This window comes from Aotus nancymaae, unplaced genomic scaffold (assembly GCF_030222135.1).
Source record: "Aotus nancymaae isolate 86718 unplaced genomic scaffold, 86718_ANA_hifiasm-v0.15.2.pri h1tg000004l, whole genome shotgun sequence".
Classification (NCBI taxonomy): domain Eukaryota; kingdom Metazoa; phylum Chordata; class Mammalia; order Primates; family Aotidae; genus Aotus; species Aotus nancymaae.
The window spans coordinates 60,544,491-60,570,003 of record NW_026988415.1 but is presented as its reverse complement, the minus strand read 5'-3'; positions in this window follow the sequence as shown (position 1 = coordinate 60,570,003).

The following is a 25,513-nucleotide window of genomic DNA, read 5'->3' as shown; positions in this document are numbered from 1 at the left end:
TGGTAGATCTTATGTTTAAGTCTTTAATGCAACCAGAGTTAATTTTAGTGTAAGGTGTCAGGAAGGGGTCCAGTTTCTGCTTTCTGCACATGGCTAGCCAGTTTTCCCAACACCATTTATTAAACAGGGAATCCTTTCCCCATTGCTTGTTTTTGTCAGGTTTGTCAAAGATTGGATGGTTGTAGATGTGTGGTGTTGCCTCCGACGCCTCTGTTCTGTTCCATTAGTCTGTATCTCTGTTTTGGTACCAGTACTATACTGTTTTGATTACTGTAGCCTTGTAGTATAGTCTGAAGTCTGGTAGTGTGATGCTCCTGCTTTGTTTTTTTTTTTGCTTAGAATTGACTTGGCTATGCGGGATCTCTTCTGGTTCCATATGAAGTTTAAGGTGGTTTTTTCCAGTTCTGTGAAGAAGGTCTTTGGTAGCTTGATGGGAATAGCATTGAATCTGTAAATTACCTTGGGCAGTATGGCCATTTTCATGATATTGATTCTTCCTAACCATGAACATGGAATGTTTTCCATCTGTTTGTGTCCTCTCTTATTTCATTGAGCAGTGGTTTGTAGTTCTTCTTGAAGATGTCCTTTACATCCTTTGTTAGTTGTATTCCTAGGTATTTTATTCTCTTTGTACCAATTGTGAATGGCAGTTCATTCTTGATGTGGCTCTCTTTAAGTCTGTTATTGGTATATAGGAATGTTTGTGATTTTTGCACATTGATTTTGTATCCTCAAACTTTTCTGAAGTTGCTTATCAGTTTCAGGAGATTTTGAGCTGAGACGATGGGGTCTTCTAGATATACAATCATGTCATCTGCAAACAGAGACAATTTGACTTCCTCCTTTCCTATTTGAATACGCTTTATTTCTTTTTCTTGCCTGATTGCTCTGGCTACAACTTCCAGTATTATATTGAATAGGAGTGGTGAGAGAGGGCATCCTTGTCTAGTGCCAGATTTCAAAGGGAATGCTTCCAATTTTGCCCATTCAGTATGATATTGGCTGTTGGTTTGTCGTAAATAGCTTTTATTATTTTGAGATAGATACATTCTGTCAATACCCAGTTTATTGAGGGTTTTTAGCATAAAGGGCTGTTGAATTTTGTCAAAGGCCTTCTTTGAATCAGTTGAGATAATCATGTGGTTTTTGTCTTTGGTTCTGTTCATGTGGTGAATTATGTTTAAAAACTTGAGTATGTTGAACCAGCCTTGCATCCCTGGGATGAAGCCTACTTGATCATGGTGGATAAGCTTTTTGATGTGCTGTTGTAATCAGTTTGCCAGTATTTTATTGTCGATTTTTGCATCTATGTTCATCACAGATATTGGCCTGAAGTTTTCTTTTCTTGTTGAGTCTCTGCCGGGTTTTGGTATCAGGATGATATTGGTCTCATAAAATGATTTGGGAAGGATTCCCTCTTTTTGGATTGTTTGGAATAGTTTCAGAAGGACTGGTACCAGCTCCTCTTTGTATGTCTGGTACAATTTGGCTGTGAACCTGTCTGGACCTGGGCTTTTTTTTGGGGTGGTAGGCTCTTAATTGCTGCGTCAACTTCAGAACTTGTTATTGGCCTATTCAAGGTTTCAGCTTCTTCCTGGTTTAGGCTTGGGAGGATGCAAGTGTCCAGGAATTTATCCATTTCTTCCAGGTTTACTAGTTTATGTGCATAGAGATGTTTGTAATAATCTCTGATGATGGTTTGAATTTCTGTGGCATCTGTGGTGATATCCCCTTTATTGTTTTTTATTGCATCTATTTGATAATTCTCTATTTTCTTTTTTATTCATCTGGCTAGTGGTCTATTTTGCTGATCTTTTCAAAAAACCAGCTCCTGGATTTATTGATTTTTTGAAGGGTTTTTTGTGTCTCTATCTCCAGTTCTGCTCTGATCTTAGTTATTTCTTGTCTTCTGCTAGGTTTTGAGTTTTTTTGGTCTTGCTTCTCCAGCTCTTTCAATTTCGATGATAGGGTGTCGATTTTAGATCTTTCCTTGCTTCTCATGTGGGCATTTATTGCTATGTATTTTCCTCTAGACACTGCTCTAAATGTGTCCCAGAGATTCTGGTATGTCGTGTCTTCGTTCTCATTGGTTTCAAAGAATGTCTTTATTTCTGCCTTCATTTCATTGTTTATCCAGTTAACATTCAAGAGCCAGTTGTTCAGTTTCCATGAAGCTGTGCGGTTCTGAGTTAGTTTCTGAATTCTGAGTTCTAACTTGATTGCACTGTGGTCTGAGAAAATGTAGCTTTGTTGAGGATTTTTGCATCAATATTCATCCAGCATATTGACCTGATGTTTTCTTTTTTGTTGTGTCTCTGCTGTGATGTGGAATCCTTATGATGCTGGCCTTAGAGAATGTGTTGGAGAATAGCCTCTCCTCCTCATTTTTTTTAAATAAGGAAACCACTTCTTAATATTGAATAAAGAAATGTTGTGGGTCTTATCTGCCTTATCTATGAAATGGGAACCCTAAAAACCATATCTTGTTCATAAAGATGTTGTGAGTATCAAATAAGAAGAGGTAAAGAAAATGCTTTGAAATTATGCAATGCATTAAGAAAAGTGAAGTGCTGTTATTAATTCTTTTTTGTTAAAATAGAAAGCATTCCAAGCCCTCAACTCATATTTATTAGGTACTACAGTGAAATAAAGATGAATCTGATATCTTCCCTGCATTCAAGGGATTTTCATACTTCATATCACTTTATCACTTCCTTAATTATATATTGATTATTTTTCATCTCTTTCAAGAGAATATTTTTAAAGAAAAGATATAGTGTCTTTCATATTCAATACTCTATAATCTGTAAATATTTATGAATGAATGAATGGTAATATCTAGCAAAAAATATAGATCATTTGACAGTATACAAGAAATATTTACCAAGCTCCTACTCTGAGCAAGAATTTGGAGGATGGAAACATAAACAGGAAGTCCTCAAACACCTAACATAGAAGGCAGAGTAAACGTGATTGGAAGTAATGTTCTGTGAGAATCTACAAGACTTCATGGAGTTGGCATTGATATGGACTTTGAAATATGGGCAGAATTTATACAAGTGGAGATGACATGAAAAAATTCCAAGCAAAATTAGCAATATGATCAATGACATAGAAGATAGGAAGGCACTTGGGAAATCCAGAAATTCCAAGATATCTGAATATATCTGTAGCATGAGGTCCAGAGGAGGTAAAAATGATTTAGTCCATTACTGCAGAGGACTTTGAATGTCAGGATAATTTAGCCAAACCATATTCCTTTCTAAAGAAATATGAGTTGTGTGTAGTATTTCAGGGAAGCAGGAATTAGGCTTGTTGACTTAGACGTTCACCCTGGACCAATTATTTCCTGACCTTTTAATGCCTTTATCATTGTTAAGTTATTTTGGTTTAAAGTCCAATTATAACAAAAGATAAAATTCTAGAGGTCAGTTTTTTCCAAAGATCCAATTATAACAAAAGATAAAATTCTAGAGGTCAGTTTTATTCAAAGATCTTTTCTGACCATGTAGAAAATAGTTTTGGCATATTTGGAGAATCTGCATTTTTGCCAGCAATGGAAAATCTGAAGTGAAACAGAGAATAACAAATATGACATTTCCTTTTGCTGTCTGCCCTTCATGCATCTGGCTAGATATTTGTTTATGTTTTATCTTGTTTTAATTTCCATAGATCAGTATAAACAAATTGTATCAACTTATGGCTTAGAAAATATAAATAAGATTTTGAGCAAATGCCTTTCAGAAGACTATGATCAGAAGAAAGATATAAGAAGGACATCACCTGAATCAGCCGCAGCTGGTTGCCCAATTTCAAGGATAGGCCTGATGCCTTCTTACAGGGATAATAAATGTTAATGCAAAAGCTGTTTTTGCCCTTGGCAGATTTTAACAATGAAAACTTCATTTATTCATTTTAGCTCCATTTAATTTACACACACACACACACACACACACACACACACACACACACACACACCCCTGCTTGTAAAACCTTGGGAATGAGGACTATTGCTTTATTTTGTTCTCATTGAAAATGTAAATAATGAAAATATCAACCAAATCAATTGCTTTAAATTGTGTTTTCCTTGAACACTCACTCAAGTAGAACTAAGAGCTTGATGTTTGCCATCCTCATTCATCCATTTATTCATATGCCTATCCGTGCATCTATCTATCCTTTAAGCAAACGTTTACTAAGTATGTATTCATTTTCATATAAAATGTAAACTATTTTTGGTGCTGTGCTTTCTCTTGACAAGGTGTCTTACATTTATTTTCAGCAAATCCACGTGCAAATGCAAGTCTAGAATGGGTCTAGAAAGTAAACGTTTTAACCTACAGATAGAGCCATTTCAATATTTTTAAACACTTGACAATACACTTATCTATCTTTAATTGATACATAATAACAACTCTACATATTTGTGGGGCACAATGTGATGTTTCCATACTTATATACATTGTATAGTGATCAAATCTGGGTAATTAATAGATCCATCACTCGAACATTTATTTTCCTTTTGGTAGGAACATTCAAAATGCTTTCTTCTAGCTATTTTGAGACAAATGATTATTAATTCCCAGTAACTACAAGAATTACCCCAAAGCAAATTTTTTTCTTTTTTTGAGATAGAGTCTCACTCTGTCACCCAAGCTGGAGTGCAGTGGCGGAGTCTTGGCTGACTGCAACCTCTGTTTCCTGGGTTCAGCAATTCTCCTGCCTCAGTCTCTTGAGTAGCTGGAACTACGGACGCGTGCCACCACATCCAGCTAATTTTTTATTTTTAGTAGAGATGTGGTTCACCATTTTGGCCAGGTTGGTCTCAAACTCCTGATCTCAGGTGATTCACCCATCTCAGCCTCCCAAAGTGCTGGAATTACAGGCATGAGCCACTGCTCCTGGCAAAGTATTCTTTTCCAAATCAGTTTGCCAAAGAGCTATAGTTAATCATTAAATGACTATTTATCTTTCACTTCTTTTGAAGAAAGTCCAAGAATCTTAGAGTTGGAAGGAACCCTGCAATCTGACCATTAAAAGTCTCATTTCCATATCATTGTCAATGAGGAAAGTCCATTATATTTGTTCTTAAATATGAAGTATAATATTTTATTTTTGTTTTCTTTTTTATCAACTTTTATTTTAGGTCCAGGGGGTACATGTGCAGATTTTTTACATAGGTACATTATGTGTCACTGAGGTTTGGGGTATGAAAAATTCTGTCACACAGGTAGTGAGCATACTACCTGATAGTTAACTCTTCAACCCTTGCCCCTCTCCTACCTCCCCTCCTCTAATAGTCCCCAGTGTCTATTGTTCCCACTGTTCTGTCTGTGTGTACTCTATATTGAGCTCCCACTTATTAAGTGAGAATATGTGGTATTTGATTTTCTATTCCTGCATTAATTTGCTTAGGATAATGGTCTTCAACTGTATCCATGTTGCTGCAATGACCATATTTTTTTCATTTTTAGGGCTGCATAGTATTCTGTGGTGTATAGTTACCAGATTTTCTTTATCCAACTTGCGGTTGATGGACATCTAGGTTAATTCCATGTCTTTCTTATTGTGAATACTGCTATGGTGAACAAAAGGGTGCATGTGTCTTTTTGGTAGCATATATTCAGTAATAGGATTGATGGGTAAAATGGTAGTTCTCTTTTAAGTGTTTTGAGAAGTCTACACTGCTCTTCATAGTGGCTGAACTAATTACATTCCCATCAACACTGTATGAGTGTTACTTTTACTCCACAATCTTGTTAGCACCTGTTATTTCTATAATTTTAATAATAGCCATTCTAACTTGTGCAAGATGTTTTCTCGTTGTGGCTTTGATTTGAATTTATCTAATGAGAATGATTGATTCATTGATTGAATCATTGATTCTCTAACAAGAAGTACAAATCAAAACCATAATGAGATACTACCTCATTTTCCTTATAGATTCTGGAATTAGGTCTTTGTTGAATACATACTTTGCAAATATTTTCTCCCTTTCTGTCTATTGTCTCTTTACTCTGTTGATAGTTTTTTTGCCATACAGAACCTGTTTAATTTAATTAGGTCCCACTTGTCAATTTTTGTTTCTGTTGCACTCGCTTTTTTGTACTTAGTCATAAATACTTTGCCTAGGTCAATATCCTAAATGATAGTTTTTAGATTTTCTTCTTGGATTTTTATAGTTTTATGTCTCCCATATATGTCTTTAATCTATATTGAGTTAATTTTGTGTATGGTAAAAATTAGGGGTCCAGTTTTAATTTTCTGCATATGGCTAGCCAGTTATCCAGTACCATTTTTTTAATAGGGAGTCCTTTCCCCATTGCTTGTGTTTGTTGGTCTTGTGGAAGATGGATGGAGGTGTATGGCTCTATTTCTGTGTTCTCTATCCTGTTCCATTTGTCTATGTGTCTATTTTTGTAACAGTACTATGCTATTTTGGGTACTGTAACCTTGTAGTGTAATCTGAAGTTTGATAGTGTTATGCATCTGGCTTTGTTCATTTTGCTTAGAATTCCTTTGACAAACTGGGCTCTTTTTTGATTCCATATTAATTTTAGAAAACTTTTTTTATAATGCTGTGAAAAATGATGTTGATAGTTTCATAGGAATAGCGCTTTTTGATGTGCTGTTGGATTTGATTTGCTAGTATTTTGTTTAGGATTTTTGCATATATGTTTATTAAAGATATTAGCTTGATGTTTTCTCTTTTCATTGTGTCTCTGCCAGGCTGGGTATCAGAATAATGCTAGCTTTGTAGAATGGGTTAGGAAAGAGTCCCTGTTCCTTGTTTCTTTTTTTTTTTTTTCCATCAATATCTAGTTTATTGAGAGTTTTTAGCATAAAACGCTGTTGAATTTCGTCGAAGGCCTTCTCTGCATCTATTGAGATAATCATGTGGTTTTTGTCTTTGGTTCTGTTTACGTGGTGGATTACATATATAGACTTGCATGTGTTGAACCAGCCTTGCATCCCTGGGATGAAGCCTACTTGATCATGATGGATAAGCTTTTTGATGTGTTGTGGCAATTGGTTTGCCGTATTTTATTGAAGACTTTTGCATCTATGTTCATCGTGGATATTGGCCTGAAGTTTTCTTTTTTTGTTACGTCTCTGCCGGGTTTGGGTATCAGGATGATGCTGGTCTCATAAAATGATTTGGGAAGGATTCCCTCTTTTTAGATTGTTTGGAATAGTTTCAGAAGGAGTGGTACCAGCTCCTCTTTGTATGTCTGGTAGAATTTGGCTGTGAACCCATCTGGACCTGGGCTTTTTTCGGTTGGTAGGCTATTAATTGCTGCCTCAACTTCAGCCCTCGTTATTGGTCTATTCAGGGTTACAACTTCTCCCTGGTTTAGGCTTGGGAGGGTACAAGTGTCCAGGAATTTATCCATTTCTTCCAGGTTTACTGGTTTATGTGCATAGAGTTGTTAGTAGTAATCTCTGATGGTAGTTTGTATTTCTGTGGAGTCTGTGGTGATATTCTCTTTATTGTTTTTTTATTGCATCTGTTGATTCTTCTCTCTTTTCTATTAATCTGACTAATGGTCTATTTTGTTGATCTTTTCAAAAAAACCAGCTCCTGGATTTATTGATTATTTGAAGGGTTTTTTGGTGTCTCTATCTCCTTTAGTTCTTTTCTGATCTTAGTTATTTCCTGTCTTCTGCTAACTTTCGAGTTTTTTTTAATCTTGCTCCTCTAGCTCATTCAATTTTGATAATAGGGTGTCGACTTTAGATCTTTCCTTGCTTCTCATGTGGACATTTATTGCTATAAAGTTCCCTCTAGACACTGCTTTAAATGTGTCCCAGAGATTCTGGTAGGTTGTGTCTTCATTCTCATTGGTTTCAAAGAACATCTTTATTTCTGCCTTCATTTCATTGTTTATCCTTGTTTCTTTTAGAGTAATTTCACTAGAATTGGACTAGCTCTTCTTAGCATGTATAGTAGTATTTGGCTGTGAATCTGTCTGATCCAAGGCTTTTATTTGTTGCTAGGTATTTTATTTTGGTTATCAATTCAATCTTGTAACTTTTTATTGGTCTGCTCAGGGTTTCAATTTCTTTTTGGTTCAATTTCGGGAAGTTGGGTATTTTCAGGAATTTATCCATTTCTACTAGGTTTTCTAGTTTGTGTTCATAGAAGTGTTCGTAATACTCAAATACATTTTGTATTTCTGTGGGGTTGGTGTCGATGTCATCCTTGCCATTTTTTATTATGCTTATTTGAACCTTCTCTGTTTTGTTCTTTATTATACTAGCTGGTGGTCAATCAATCTTATTTATTCCTTCAAAAATGGTAACTTTTGCTTTCTTGATCTTTTATATAAATTTTTGTATCTCAATTTCATTCAGAGTTGCTCTGATTTTGGTTATTTATTTTATTCTGCTAATTTTGGTGTTGGATTGCTCTAGCTTTTCTAGTTCCTCTAGGTGTGATGTCAGGTTGTTAATTTGACATCTCTAACTTCTTGATGTATGCATTTTGCACTATAAGCTTTCCTTTTAACACTACTTTAGCTGTGTCCCAAAGATTCTGATATGTTGTATCTCTGTTTTTATCAGTTTCAAATAATCTTTTGATTTTTGCCTTAACTTTGTTGTTTACTCAAAGTCACTCAGGAACAAGTTGTTTAATTTCCATGTAATTGTACTTTGGAGCTATCTTCTTGGTATATATTTCTATTTTTATAGCATTGTGGTCCAAGAATGTTGTTGGTATGATTTCAGTTTTTTTGAATTTGTTGAGAGTTGCTTTGTGGCTGAGTACATGGTTGATTTTAGATATGTACTGTGTGCAGATTAGAAGAATGTGTATTCTGAGGTTGTTAGGTGGAGTACTCTATAGATTTCTATATAGGGTAAATGCACCTGAAAGCATCATGTAAGCATACCTTAGAATGACCCTGTATGGCAGGTACACCTGAATGTGTGTTTCAAGCTAGGGAATCTGGGTGTGGCCATCCCAGAGATTGATTCCTTATCTATGATAAATACCTGAGCCCCTGCTCATACTGTGAAACATTGACTATACAGGAGACTGAGTCCCTGAGTTTTGAGTTAAATGAAGTTGCCAGGTGGAGGTTATTGGTGGTGGGGCAGGGGGAGCATGGTATTAAGTGAAAATGCTACATAAACTGCATGATGTTTGCAGGCAGTTGCAGTTTTCCTTCCTAGCCCACCACCACTGGACCATGCAGTTAGGTTGTCCAACTGACTGCCACTGGACTGTAGAAAATGTAGAATATGTTGTTCAGCCTGTTGTCCCTGGAGTGTAGGAAAGCAGATACGTTTTCCAGCCAGCTGCTGCTGGACTATAAGGCAGATAGCTTGTCAAGCATGCCACTACTGGACCATTTCTGTATATAAGGTGGCTTTTCTCTCTAGCCTACCATCACTGGGCTCTTGCCCCTGTATATGAGCCCCTAAAAACACCCCATGTCTACTTTGCTGGCTCTGGATCTCCTCTTCAGCCTTTTGATCCTGATGCCTCATCTACTGACATTAACAGGGGTTCAGTACAACAGTCTACTTGCTCCAATTGGTCGTGTGGTGAGTTTAAGTCCAGAATATCTTCATTAGTTTTCAGCTTCAATGATGTATCTAACACTGTCGATAGGATGTTGAAATCTCTCACTGTTAATATGTGATTATTTAAGCCTCTCTGTAGATTTCAAAGAACCTGTTTTATGAATCTGACTGCTCCAATGTTGGATGCATATATATTCAGGACAGTTTTCTTATTGAATTGAACTTTTTAGCATTATGTAATATCTTTCTTCGTTCTTTTGATCATTGCTGGTTTAAGATCTGCTTTATCTGATGTAAGAATAGCAAACCCTTCTCTTTCTTGTTTTTTTTTGTTTTCTTTATGGATCTTTCTCCATTCCTTTACTTTAAACCTATTGATGTCATTACATATGAGATGGGTCTTGAAAACAGCATACCATTGGGTCTTGTTTCTTTCTCCAACTTGCCATGCATTGTCTTTTAAGTTGGGGTTTAGTCCATTTACATTCAAGGTCAATATTGATAGGTGAGAATTTGATTATGTCATCATGTTGTTAACTGGTTGCCATGTAAACTTGATTGTGTAGTTACTTTACAGTAGCAGTGGGCTATGTAAGTGTGTTTTTGTGGTAGCAGGTAACAGACTTTGGTTTTCATGTTTAGCACTCCCTTAAGGACCTCTTGTAATTCAGGTCTACTGGTAACAAATTCAAATTCTTTTAGAATTTCCTTTTCTGAAAAGGACTTTCCTCATTTGAAAATATGAAAAATATGATTGCCTTTCTACCTCAGGTAGCTATTGTGAGAATCAAAAGAATAAGTATATAGCTATTTTTAAAAAATCAGATTGGCCAGGGTGGTGGCCCATGCCTATAATCCCAGCACGTTGGGAGGCTGAGGCAGGTGGATCACCTGAGGTCAGGAGTTCGAGACCAGCCTGACCAACATGGAGAAACCCCATTTCTACTAAAAATACAAAATTAGCCAGGTGTGGTGGCACATGCCTGTAATTCCAGCTACTTGGGAGGCTGGAGCAGGAAAATAGCTTGAACCTAGGAGGTGGAGATTGTGGTAAGCCGAGATTGCCATTGCACTCCAGCCTGGGCAACAAGAGCAAAACTCCATTTAAAAAAAAAAAAAAAAAAAAAACTTACCCCTATTGCACTCCAGACTGTGCAACAAGAGCAAAATTCCATCTTAAAAAAAAAACAAAATCAGATGCTTAGGATAATGGCCTTCAGCTCCATCCATGTTGCTGCTAAACATGGATGGAGCTGAAGGCCATTATCCTAAGCAAATTAATGCAGGAACAGAAAACCAAATGCTACATGTTCTCACTTATAAGTGGGATCTAAACTTTGAGTACAAATGGACACAAAGAGGACATTGGAGCCTATGTTAAGGCTGAGCGTTGGAGGAGGGTGAGGATTGAAAACTACCTATTGGATATTATGCTGATTACCTGTGTGACAAAATTATCTGCATAACAAACTCTCACAACATGCAATTTACCAATGTAACAAACCTGCACTTGTACCCATTGAACCTAAAATAAAAATTTGAAAGAAAAAAATAATAAAATAAATTAATATGAAAAAATAAATTATAAATTTAAAAATAAAATATTTTTGACATTAAAAAATAATGGATATAAACACCCTTGTTAAATGACCAAATGTCCTCTGGGTATAAGAGGCAATGTTTATTATTTTTTTTTTTATTGTATTTTACGTTCTGGGGAACATGTGCAGAGGATTAACTGCACAGACCTCAAAATTTCAATAAGATGCCAATTCGAGCAAAAAAAAAAAAAAGCTGTGAAATCCTCTATAGTATGGTATGAATGTTGTAGTATTTCTAACATGCAGCTCAGGCTTCTTTCATTGCATGGAAATCCAGAGCAAAGTAGCTTAATTTAACTCCTTACTGGTTATACTGCCTTGGGATTACAATTTCTTTTCAGGTACAATAATCTCAGCTACTTTTCTAGCGGAGAGTGACCAGGCTGCTTTCAGGTCTGATTATAAAGTCAAATGTGCAATTCCCACAAAAAACTGGGGCTGTTTGACATGGAAAAAATGTTGTTAGAGAAGGAAATTTGTGGGCCCAGCGCGGTGGCTCACGCCTGTAATCCCAGCACTTTGGGAGGCCGAGGCGGGTGGATCACGAGGTCAAGAGATCGAGACCATCCCGGTCAACATGGTGAAACCCCGTCTCTACTAAAAATACAAAAAAATTAGCTGGGCGTGGTTGCACGTGCCTGTAATGCCAGCTACTCAGGAGGCTGAGGCAGGAGAATTGCTTGAACCCAGGAGGCGGAGGTTGCAGTGAGCTGAGGTCGCGCCATTGCACTCCAGCCTGGGTAACAAGAGCGAAACTCTGTCTCAAAATAAAAAAAAAAAAAAAGAAGGAAATTTGTGGATAGAGAGAGCTGCAATGCTTATTATATTCAAGATTTCACATAAAAAGGCAGAATTGCCATGCATCATTTTCATAAAATTTGGAACAATAGGTAGAATTTATAAAAAGTAAGATTATATTTTATTTGTATTTTATTATTTATGCATTAATTAAAAAATAATTTTAAAAAAATTTGTGTGGGTACATAGTAGGTGTATATGTTAATGAGATACATGAGTTGTATAGATATAGGCATGCAATGTGAAATAACCACATCAATGGAGAATGGTGTATGCATCTCCTCAAGCATTTATCCTTTGACTTATAAACAATTCAAATGCATTCTTTTAATTACTTAAAAATATACAATTAAGTTGTTACTGACTATAGTCATCCTATTGTGCTATGTAATAGTAGTTTTTTTCATTTTTTCCATATTTTGGTACTCATTAACCATCTGAGCCTCTCCCCAGCCCTCTACTACCCTTCACAACATCTAGTAACCATTCTTCTACTCTATGTTCGTGAGTTTGTTTTGATTTTTAGATCCCACAAATAAGTGAGAATATACAATATTTGTCTTTCTGTGCATGGCTTATTTCACTTAATATAATGATCTCTAGTTTCATTTATGTTGTTGCAAATGACTGGATATCATTCTTTTTGATGGCTGAATAGTACTCCATTGTGTATATGTATCGCACTTTCTTTATCCATTCATCTGTTGATGGACACTTAGGTTGCTTCCTAATCTCAGCTATTGTAGACAATGCTGTAACACACTTATGAGTGCAAACATCACTTTTGATATACTCAGTTTCTTTCATTTGAGTCTATTCCCAGTAGTGGGATTGCTGGATCATATGGTAGCTCAATTTTTAGGTCTTTTTTTTTCCTTTGGAACCTCTATGCTGTTCTCCATAGTGCTTGTACTAATTTACATTCACACCAGTAGTGTACAAGGATTCACTTCTTTCCATATCTTCCACAACAGCATTGTTATTTTCTGCCATTTGGATATGAACCATTTTAACTGGGGTGAGATTATGTCTCATTGTAATTTTGATTTGAATTTATTTGATAATCAATGATGTTGAGCACCTTTTTAATCTGCCTGTTTGACATTTATATGTCTTCTTTTGAGAAATGTCTATTCAAACCTTTTACCCATTTTTAATCAGATTTTTAGATTTTTCCTATGGAGTTGTTTGAGCTCCTTATATATTCTAGTGATTAATCTTTTGTCAGAGGGGTAGTCTGAAAATATTTTCTCTCATTCTGTGGGTTGTCTCTTCAATTTATTAACTGTATTCTTTGCAGTGGAGAAGCTTTTTAACTTGATGTAATCCCATTTCTCCATATTTGCTTTGGTTGCCTGCACTTGTGGACTATTGCTTAAGAAATAGTTGCCCAGACCATGTCTTGCAGATTTTCCCCAATGTTTTCTTATAGTAGTTTTACATTTTGAGGTCTTATATTTCTGTCTTTAATCCATTGTGATTTGATTTTTGTGTACAGTAAAAAATAGGGGTCAGATTTCATTCTTTTTCATATGGATATCCAGTTTTTCCAGCATGATTTATTGAAGAGACTGTCTTTTTTTCTTGTGTATTCTTTTGACACTTGTCAAAAATGAGTTGACTGTAGGTATGTGGACTTGTTTCTGGGTTCTCTATTCTGTTCCACTGACCTATGTGTCTGTTTTCATGCCAGTACCATGCAGTTTTAGCAACAATAACTCAGTAGTATAATTTGAAGTCAGGTAATGTGATTCTTCCAGTTTTATTCTTTTTGTTTAGGATAGCTTTGGCTATTCTAGGTCCTCTTGGTTTCATATAGATTTTAGAGTAGTTTCTTCTATTTCTGTGAGGAATACCATTGATATTTTGACAAAGATTGCATTGAGTCTGTAGATGTCTTTGGGTAGTATTGACATTTTAACACAATTGATTTTTCTAATCCATGAACATAGATATTTTTCCATTTTTTGGTGTCATCTTCAATTTTCTTCATCAGAGTTTTATAGTTTTCATTATAGAGATCTTTCACTTCTTTGGTTAAGTTAATTCCTAGATATTTAATTTTATCTGTGACTAGAAAATGGGATTACTTTTCATTTCTTTTCAGATTGTTCACTGTTGGCATTCATAAATGCTACTAAATTTTGTATGTTGATTTTCTATCCTGCAAATTTACTCAATTTGTTTATTATTTCTAAAAGTTTTTTGTGGAGTCTTTAGGTTTTTCCCAATATCATATCATCAGCAAACAAGGATAATTTGACTTCTTTCTTTCCAATTTAGAGGCACTTTATATCTTTCTCTTACCTGATTGCTAGTACTCCAGTACTATATCGAATAATAGTAGTGACAGTGGGCATCCTTTTTGTGTTCCAGATCTTAGAGGAAAGGCTTTCTGTTTTTCTCCATTTAGTATGATAATAACTGTGGGTCTGTAATATACGACTTTTATTATGTTGAGGTATGTTCCTTCTACCTCCAGTTTGTTCAGGGTTTATATCATGAAGGGATGTTAAATTCTATTTAAATGCTTTTTCAGCATTATTTGAAGTGATTCCATGGTTTTTATCCTTTTGTTGATATGATGTATCACATTGCTTGATCTCATATGTTGAAACATCTTTGCATCTTAGGGATAAAATTCACTTGATCATGATGAAGGATCTTTCTAATATATTTTTGAATTTGGTTTGCAATTATTTTGTTGATGATTTTTGAAACAATATTTAACAGTGATATTGACCTGTAGTTTTCTTTTTTTGTTGTGTCTTTGCCTGGTAGAGTGACTTTGGAAGTATTCCTTCCCCCTCTGTTTTTTTGGAATATTTTAAGTAGGATTGGTATTAATTCTTTAAATGTTTGGTAGAATTCAGCAGTGATGCTATCAGGTCCTAAGCGTTTTTTTGTTTATTTGCTTTTTTTTTCCCGGAAAGATTTTTTTTATGGTTTTGATCCTGTTACTTGTTCAAGTTTTAGATTTCTTTTTGGTTCAATATTGGTAGGTTGTGTATATCTAGGAATTTTTCATTTCTTCTAGATTTTCTAATTTATTGGCATATAATTGTTCAGTAATCATTTGAATTTCTGCAATATTAGTTGCAATGACTTATTTTTCATTTCTGATTTTATTTGGATCTTCTCTCTTTTCTTTCAGTCAATTTTGTTTAACTTTTCACCAAAACTACTTTTTGATTCATTGATCTTTTTTATTGCTTTTATTTCAATTTCATTTATTTATGTTCTGATCTTCATTTTTTCTTTTCTCTACCAATTTTGGGTTGGTTTGCTCTTGCTTTTCTAGCTATTTAAGATGCATCATTAGAATGTTTATTGGATGTTTCTTCTTTTTTTTCATATAGGTACTTATAGCTATAATTTTTTCTTTTCTGCTTTTGCTGTATCTCATAGGTTTTAGTATGTGTTCTATCATTATCATGTGTTTCAATAACTTTTTCAATTTTTTCTTAACTTTTTTGTTGATCCACTGGTCATTCAGGAGCTTTATGTTCCATGTATTTGTATAGTTTCCAAAATTCCCCTTGTTATTGGTTTCTAGTTTTATTCCATGGTGGTCAGAAAAGATGTTTGATATTATTTTGATTTTTGAATATGTTTTAAGACTTGTTTGTGACCTAACATATGTTCTATCTTTGAGAATGATCCATGTGCTTAGGAAAAGAATGAGTATTCTGCAGCTGTTGGATGAGACGATCTGTAAATATTTATTAAATCCTTTCACTCTATAGTGCAGATTAAGTCTGATGTTTCTTTGTTCATTTTCTATCCAGAACATCTGTTCAATGCTAAAAGTGGGGTGTCAAGCTCTCCCGCTATTATTTTATTGAGGACTATCTCTGTTTATCACTCTAATAATGTTTCCTTTATATATTTGGGTGCTCCCGTGTTGGGTGAATATATATTTACAACTGTTATATACTCTTGATGAATAATCCTTTTTCTTAATATAATGACCTTCTTTTCTGTTCTTATAGCTTTTGCTTTGAAATCTATTTTGTCTGATATAAGTATAGTGACTCCTGCTCTTTTTTGGTTTCCATTGGCATGGAATATCTTTTTCCAACCCATTAGTTTCAATCTATGTATATATTTATAGGTGACGTATGTTTCTTGTAGGCAACAGAGCAGTGGGTCCTGCTTTGTAATCCATTCTGCCAGTCTATATATTTTGATTGATATTTGATTAGTCCATTTGCATTTAATGTTTTTGCTGATAGCTAAAAACTCTTTCCTACTATGTTTTTTGTTATCTGGTTGTTTTATGGTCATTCCTTCCTTCTTTGTTTCATTCCTGTCTTGCTTGAGTGAAGATGATTTTCTCTGGTGATATGATTTAGTTTCTTGCTTTTTATTTTTTGTGTATCTGTTGTATATTTTCTGGTTTGAGGTTACCATGAGGCTTGCAAACACAATCTTGTAATCCCGTATTTCAACCTGATAACAACATAACACTATTTGCATAAACCAGCATGCAAAAAGAAAACTAATAAAAACTTGCATTAACTTTGTCTTCTCACATTTTAATGTTTTGTTGTTTCTATTTATATCTTATTGTACTGAAACACACTGTACTGAACTATAAAGTCAGTACAATAAGATATAAATAGAAACAACAAAAGTTGTTGTAGTTATTGTTTTTGATTGGTTCAACATTTAGTCATTCTACTTAGGATAACAGTAGTCTACCCACTACAGTTACAGTATCATGATATTCTGTGTTTTTGTATGTACTTACTATTGCCAGTGAATTTTGTATCTTCAGGTGGTTATTTATTGCTCATTATTTAATGTGTTTTTATTTCTGACTGAAGTACTCCCTTTAGCATTTCTTATAGGACAGTTATTTTATTGACAAAGTCCCTCAGTTTTTGTTTATCTTGGGAAGTCTTTATGTCTCCTTCATATCTGAAGGATATTTTCACCAGATATACCATTCTAAGGTAATAGGTTTTTCTTCTTCAGTAGTTTAAATATGCCATGCCACTCTCAAGTGGCCTGTAAGGTTTCCACTGAAGTCTGCTGCTAGACATATGGAAGTGCCATTGTATGTGATGTGTTTCTTTCCTCTTGCTGCTTTTAGGATTCTTTCCTTATCCTTGACATCTGGGAGTGTGATTATTAAATGCCTTGATTAGTCTTCTTTGGGTTAAATCTGATTGGTGTTCTATAACTTTCTTGCATTTTGAGACTGATATTTTTCTCTAGGTTTGGGAAGTTTTCTGTTATTTTCACTTTGAATAAACTTTCTACCCTTATCTCATTCTCTACCTTTTTTTAATGGCCAATAACTCTTAGGTTTATCATTTTATGTAAGGGACTTTTGCATTCATGAATTTTGATATCACGGAGGTTCTGAAATCCATCCCTTTCTAATGCCAAGTAATGACTGTATATTATGATACCATTTTGTTTCTGGAATATGTCAAAAAAACCCCACATTACTATTAACTTTGAGAATAGATAAACCTAAATGGTTGTTTAACATATAATTATTTAGCAAAAAGTATATAGGACATGACCAAAATATTCTTGGGTTTCTACTGATTTCTGAGTTATTACCTAACTCTTGAACCTTGGATAAACCACTTTTCTCCTGATAAAAGATTGAACAATATTCTGTCCTAAAATATTGATCTACTTTGTTGGGGTTTGTAGTGCTATTGAGACTCAAATATCCAAACTCCTCCATGTCATTCACCCTCTTTTCTACTTTGAGGCCCTTAAAGAAGAAAGCACAGGAGAAACAATGGTAAATTTGAAAGTGAAATGTGACTGTATTATCTGGGATACTAAAACCTCAATGCTGAGGTTACAGTAAAAGTATTTGGAGAAAAGAACATGGTTTAAGCTAGAAAATTAACAGAGATTTTGTCCCTCCTCCTGAGCCCAAATCAGCCATACCAGCCTCCAGCTGGCTGCATAGTACAGGAAACTGAATAGATGTGCTTTAGAACAGGCCAACAGGCAACAGTGGACCCATCTACATTTGGAGGAGGAAGAGGTTAAAAAAAGTACACATGCATATATACACAAGAGAGAAAGAGAGAGAAAGAGAGAGAGAGAGAGAGCACTCTACATCAGTAATCATTTTATACATAAGTTATTCCCCCCACTAGCAACAAGTAACCCAATTGTTGTTCTAGAACTTGATCAATCAGTTAGCGACATTCCTATTTCTGGGCTGTAGTTATGTGTGCTGTGCTCTGTGTGTGTGTGTGTGTGTGTCTGTGTGTGTGTGTGTGTATGTATTGCTTTGTATAGAATTTTAGTGAACCTTTCCTTGGGAATCTACATCTACTATCATAAAGACCTGTTTCTAAGCTCTATGCTAGTTACCATGGGCTCTGCTCTAATACAAAATCCTTCTTAATTTTCTGAAAACTCCAGACAGTTATTCATTCATGAGTGACCAACTCAGCCAATGGCTATTGCCATAGTAGTAAAGGTATGAGGTAGTCATTTTTGATAAAGAAACTAAACATTTCAATAACATAAAAGCCTTCAATGTAAAAAATTTTAAAAATTCAAGATTACAAAGATTGATGAGGTCCTTAATATCATGGAGTGTATTAAATAAGAGTAACGTTAAATCTCAGAACAATTGAACTGTGTATTGTCATTACTTGAGATTTTGATACAAAGTTTCTCCAAGCATGATCAGAGGAACACTTAAGTCACTATCAAGTGGGTTAATATTTTAAAAGGAAAAAAATGAAAAGAATATCAGCCTATAGTTTATTGTGTGTTTGTTCCCAGAGTGCAAGTCCATTATTCACTTTAAAAATGGTTAACATAATTTATTTTTTAAGTGTTAAAATGGTTAACATAATTTTTAAGTGTTATTTTTTAATAGATATAATCATACACATTTATGGGTTACAATGTGATGTTTTGATACATGTATACATTGTGTAATGATCAAATCAGGGTATTTAGCATATCCATCACCTCATTTACTGCACCTTTATGGTGATAATATTCAAAATCCTCTCCTCTAGTTATTTTGAAATATACAATATAACATTGTTACCTGCAAGCACTCTACTGTTGTAATAGAACACCAGAAATTATTTATCCTTTATAACTGTAATTTTGTATCCATTGACCAATTTCACCCTATTACCCCATTCACCTTTCCCCTTCCCATCCTCTGGTAACCACTATTCTACTACGTACTTTAAAAAAATATATATATGGAGTCTCGCTGTGTCGGCCAGGCTGGAGTGCAGTGGCACGATCTCAGCTCACTGCAACCTCTGTCTCCCGGATTCAAGCTATTCTCCTGCCTCAGCCTCCAGAGTAGCTGGGATTACATGCATGCGCCACCACCACCGGCTGATTTTTGTATTTTTAGTAGAGACGGGGTTTCTCCATGTTGGTCAGGCTGGTGTCAAACTCCTGACCTTGTGATCTGCCCACCTCGGCCTCCCAAAGTGCTGGGATTACAGGCATGAGCCATCTACTATGTACTTTTTAAAATTCCACAAATGAGTAAGATCAGGGAATATTTTTATTTCTATACCTGTCTTATTTCACTTTTTAAAATTATACTTTAAGTTCTGGAGTACATGTGCAGATCTCCTAGTGTTATCCCTCCCCAATCTCTCCACCACCTGCTGTCCCTCCACTAGCCCCCCCACACCCAACAGACCACAGTGTGTGATATTCCCCTCCCTGTACCTATGTGTTCTCATTGTTCAACACCCGCCTATGAGTGAGAACATATAGTGTTTGGTTTTCTGTTCTTGTGTCAGTTTGCTGAGAATGATGGTTTCCAGATTCATCCATGTCCCTACGAAGGACGTGAACTCCTCGTTTTTAATGGCTGCATAGGATTCCATGGTGTATATATGCCACATTTTCTTTGTCCAGTCTATCATTGATGGGCATTTGGGTTGGTTCCAGATCTTTGCTATTGTAAACAGTGCTGCAATGAACATACATGTGCATGTGTCTTTATAATAGACTGATTTATAATCCTTTGCGTATGTACCCAGTAATGGGATTGCTGGGTCAAATGGAATTTCTGGTTCTAGATCCTTAAGGAATTGCCACACTGTCTTCCACAATGATTGAACTAATTTACACTACCATCAACAGTGTAAAAGTGTTTCTATTTCTCCACATCCTCTCCAGCATCTGTTGTCTCCAGATTTTTTAATGACTGCCATTCTAACTGGCGTGAGATGGTATCTCAATGTGGTTTTTATTTGCATTCCTCTAATGACTAGTGATGATGAACATTTTTTCATGTTTGTTGTCCTCATGAACGTCCTCTTTTGAAAAGTGTCTGTTCATTTAATATACCATCTTCCAGATTCTGCAAATTATTAGTGCACTACCATCCACTGTAAAAGTGGTTGGAGAAAAGAATATGGCTTAAGCTAGAAAATTAACAGAGATCTTGTCCCTCCTTTTGAGCCCAAAATCAGCCATACCAGCTCCTAGCTAGCTGCACAGTACAGGAAACTGAGTTTCCTGTAGTAACACTGCCATGTTACTGTAAAGGACATCATTTCATTCTTTTTTGTGGCTAAATAATTTTCCATTGTGTATATATACTACATTTTTCTTATCCATTCATCTGCCAATGAGTACTTAGGTTGATTTTTTTATCTTGATTATTGTAAATAGTGCTGCAATAAATATGGTAGTGCAGGTGTTTCTTCCACATATTGATTGATTTTTTTTTTTTTTTGAATAAGTAACTCAGTGGTGGGATTGCTGAATCATATGAGAGTTCAATTTATAGTTTTGTTTTTTTTTTTTTTGGAACCTCTATAGGGTTTTCCATAATGTCTTTACTGGTTTAATTTCCCACTAATAGTACATAAGAGTTTCCATTTATCCACATCCATGCCAGCAGCTGTTGTTTTTTGCTTCTTTGATAATCGCTATTCCAATTAAAATAAGTGATATCTCATTATGTTTTTGATTGAATATCCCTAATAATCAGTGATGTTGAGGATTTTTTCATATAACTATTAATCATTTGTATGCCTTATTTTTTTATTATACATTAAGTTCTGGGGTACATGTGCAGAACATACAGTTTTGTTACATAGATACACACATGCCATGGTGGTTTGCTGCTTCCATCCCCCTCCCCTGTCATCCACATTAGGTATTTCTCCTAATGTCATCCCTCCCCAATTTCCCCACCCCCTGCTATCCCTCCTCTAGCTCCCCACCCCCTAACAGGCCTTGGTGTGTGATGTTCCTCTCCCTGTGCCCGTGTGTTCTCATTGTTCAACACCCACTTATGAGTGAGAACATGAGGTGTTTGGTTTTCTGTTCTTGTGTCAGTTTGCTGAGAATGATGGTTTCCAGCTTCATCCATATCTCTTCAAAGGACAAGAACTCATCCTTTTTATGGCTGCATAGTATTCCATGGTGTATATGTGCCACATTTTCTTTATCCAGTCTATCATTGATGGGCATTGGGATTGGTTCCAAGTCTTTGCTATAGTAAGCAGTGCTGCAATAAACATACATGTGCATGTGTGTTTATAATAGAATGTTTTATAATCATTTTGGTATATGCCCAGTAAGGGGATTGCTGGGTCAAATGGTATTTCTAGTTCTAAATCCTTGAGGAATCACCATACTGTCCTCCACAATGGCTGAACTAATTTACACTCCCACCAACAGTGTAAAAGCGTTCCTATTTCTCCACATCCTCACCAGCATCTGTTGTTTGTCTTCTGATTTTTTAACATTCACCATTCTAAGTGGCATGAGATGGTATCTCAATGTGGTTTTGATTTGCATTTCTTTAATGACCAGTGATGATGAGCTTTTATTCATATGTTTGTTGGCGGCATAAATGTCTTCTTTTGAGAAGTGTCTGTTCATATGCTTTGCCCACTTTTTGATAGGGTTGTTTGATTTTTTTTCTTGTATATTTATTTATGTTCTTTGTTTTCAGGCAACATGATTGTATATTTAGAAAATCCCATTGTCTCAGCCCAAAATTTCCTTAAGCTGATAAGCAACTTCAGCAAAGTCTCAGGATAGAAAATCAAAGTGCAAAAATCACAAACATTCCTGTACACCAGTAACAGAGAAACAGAGAGCCAAATCATGAGTGAACTCCCATTCACAATTGCTACAAAGAGAATAAAAGGAACACAACTAACAAGGGATGTGGAGGACCTTTTTAAGGAGAACTACAAACCACTGCTCAAGGAAATAAGAGAGGACACAACAGATGGAAAAACATTCCATGCTCATGATTAGGAAGAATCAATATTGTGAAAATGCCTATACTGCCCAATGTAATTTATGGATTCAAAGCTACCTCTATCAAGCTACCATTGACTTTCTTCACAGAATTGGAAAAAAACACCTTAAACTTCATATGGAACCAAAAGAGAGCCTGCATAGCCAAGACAATGCTAAGCAAAAAAAAAAAAAAAAAAAAAAAAAAAAAAAAAGCGAGGCATCACGCTACCTGACTTCAAACTATACAATAAAGCTACAGTTATCAAAACAACATGGTGTTGGTACCAAAACAGAGATATAGACCAATGGAACAGAACAGAGGCCTTGGAAGTAATGCCAAACACCTACAACCATCTGATCTTTGACAAACCTGACAAAAACAAGCAATGGGGAAAAGATTCCCTATTTAATAAATGGTGTTGGGAAAACTGGCTAGTCATATGCAGAAAGCTGAAACTGGATCCCTTCCTTGTACCTTATACAAAAGTTAACTCCAGGGGAATTAAAGATTTTAACATAAGGCCTAACACCATAAAAAACAATAGAAGAAAACCTAGGCAATACCATATAAGACATAGGCATAGGCAAGGACTTCATGATGAAAACACCGAAAGCAATGGCAACAAAAGCCAAAATAGACAAAATGTGATCTAATTAAACTTAAGAGCTTCTGCACAGCAAAAGAAAGTATCATAGTGAATCAGCAACCAACAGAATAGGAAAAATTTTTGCAATCTACCCATCTATATGCCTTCTTTCGAGAAATATTTATTTAGGATTATTGCCTTATTTTTCAACTTTTAAATTCGGTGGTACATGTGCTGGATGTGCAGTTTTTTTTTTTAAACATAGGTAAATGTGTGCCAAGGTTGTTTGCTGCACAGATCATTCCTTTACCTCAGTATTAAGCCCAGCATCTAATATCTATTCTTCCTGATGCTTTCCCTCATCCAACACCCCACCCAACAGGTGCCCAGTGTGTGTTGTTCCTCCCCTTTGTCCATGTATTCTCATCGATCAACTCCCATTTATAAGTGAGATTGTGTGGTGGTGTTTGGTTTTCTGTTCCTATGTTAGTTTGCTGAGGATAATAGCTTCCAACTTCATCCATGACCCTGCAAAGGACATGATCTCATTTCTTTTTATGGCTGCAGTATTCCCTGTTATATATGTACTACATTTTTTTAATCTGGTCTGTCATTGATGGTCATTTAGGTTGATTCCACAACTTTGCTATTGTAAATAGTGCTGTAATGAACATACATGTGCATGTATCTTTATAATAGAATGATTTATATTCTTTTGGGTATATACCCAATAATGGGATTGCTGGGTCAAATGGTATTTCTACTTCTGTATATTTGAGGAATTGCCACACCCTCTTCCATAGTGGTTGAACTAATTTACACTCTCACCAACAGTGAAAACATGTTCCTTTTTCTCCACAACCTTGCCAGCATCTGTTGTTTTTTTACTCTTAAAAACAGACATTCTGATTGGCATGAGATGGAGTCTCACTGGGGTTTTGATTTGTACTTCTCTAAAAATCAGTGATGCTGAGCTTTTTTAAATGTTTTTTTGACCATATGTATGTCTTCTTTTGAGAACCTTCTGTTCATGTCTTTTGATCACTTTTTAATGTGGTTGACAGAAAGAATTAATATCGTGAAAATAGTTCATAGATTCAAAGCTATTCCCATTAAACTACCATTAACATTCTTCACAGAATTAGAAGAAACTATTGAAAAATCCATATGAAACCAAAATAGCGCCCAAATAGCCAAGTCAATTCTAAGCAAAAAAAAAAAAAAAAAAAAAAAAACAAAGCTGGAAGCATTGTGCTACCTAACTTCAAACTATACTACAATCTACAGTAATCAAAACAGCATGGTACTGGTACAAGAACAGACACATAGACCAATAAAATAGAATAGAGAACTCGGAAATAAGACCACACATCTACAGCCATTTGATCTTTGAAAAACCTGACAAAAGGAAGCAATGGGGAAAGAATTTCTTATTTAATAAGTAGTGCTGGAAGAACTGTCTAGCCATGTTCTGTTCCATTAGTCTATATCTCTGTTTTGGTACCAATACCATGCTGTTTTGATTACTGTAGCTTTGTAGTATGGTTTGAAGTCAGGTAGTGTGATGCCTCCAATTTTCAATGCATAAAATTGAAACTGAAACTCTTCCATACACCATATTCAAAAATGAACTCAAGATGGATTAAAGGCTTTAATGTAGGCTGGGCATGGTGGCTCACACCTGTAATACCCACACTTTGGAGGCCGAAGCAAGTGGATCACCTGAAGTAAGGAGTTCGGGACCAGCCTGGCCAACATGGTAAAACCCTGTCTCTACTAATAATACAAAAATTAGCTGGGCATGGTGGCACCCACCTGTAATCCTAGCTACTCCAGAGGCTGAGGCAGGAGAATCGCTTGAACCTGGAAGGCAGAGGTTACAGTGAACTGAGTTTGCTTCATTGCACTCTAGCCTGACAGACAAGAGCAAAACTGCATAAGAAAAAAAGACTTCAATCTAAAACCTAAAACTATAAAAATCATAGAAGAAAATATAGGCAATGCCATTTAGAATATATGCTTAGGCAAAGATTTTATGACAAAAACACCAAAAGCAATTGCAACAAAAGCAAAAATTTACAAATAGGATCTAATTAAACTAAAAAACTAAAGAGCTTCTGCACAGCAAAATAAGCTATTATCAGAGTGAACAGACAACTTACAGAACGTAAGAAAATTTTAACAATCTATCCATCAGACTGAGGTCTACTATCCAGAATCTACAAGGGCTTTTTTTTCTTTTGGCAAAGTCTTGTCTGTCACCCAGGCTTCAGTGCAGTGGCTCAGTCAAAGCTCAGGGCAGCCTCAAACTCCTGAGCTAACATGATTCTACCATCTCAGCCTTCTGATTGACCATTTAAAAAAATCTGACTTTTTTTTGTTGTTATTGATTTCCTTATATATCCTGAACATTACACTGTCAAGAAATATATAGTTACAAATATTTACTTCTATTCTACAGATTGTCCATTTTCTCTTTTGATTGTCTCCTTTGATGTGCAGAAGCTTTTTAGTCTGCTGAAATCCCATTTGTATATTTTTGCTTTCCTTGCCTGTGCTTTGAGTTATTTTTTTTTTAAATCTTTGTCTTTATAAGTGTTTCCGCTATGTTTCTTCTAATAGTTTCAAAGTTTCAGGTATACATTTATGCTTTAATCCATTTTGAGTTGACTTTTGTATATGATGAGAAATAGGGATTTAGTTTTTTTCTTCTGCATGTAGAAATCCAGATTACTCAGCACGATTTATTGAAAA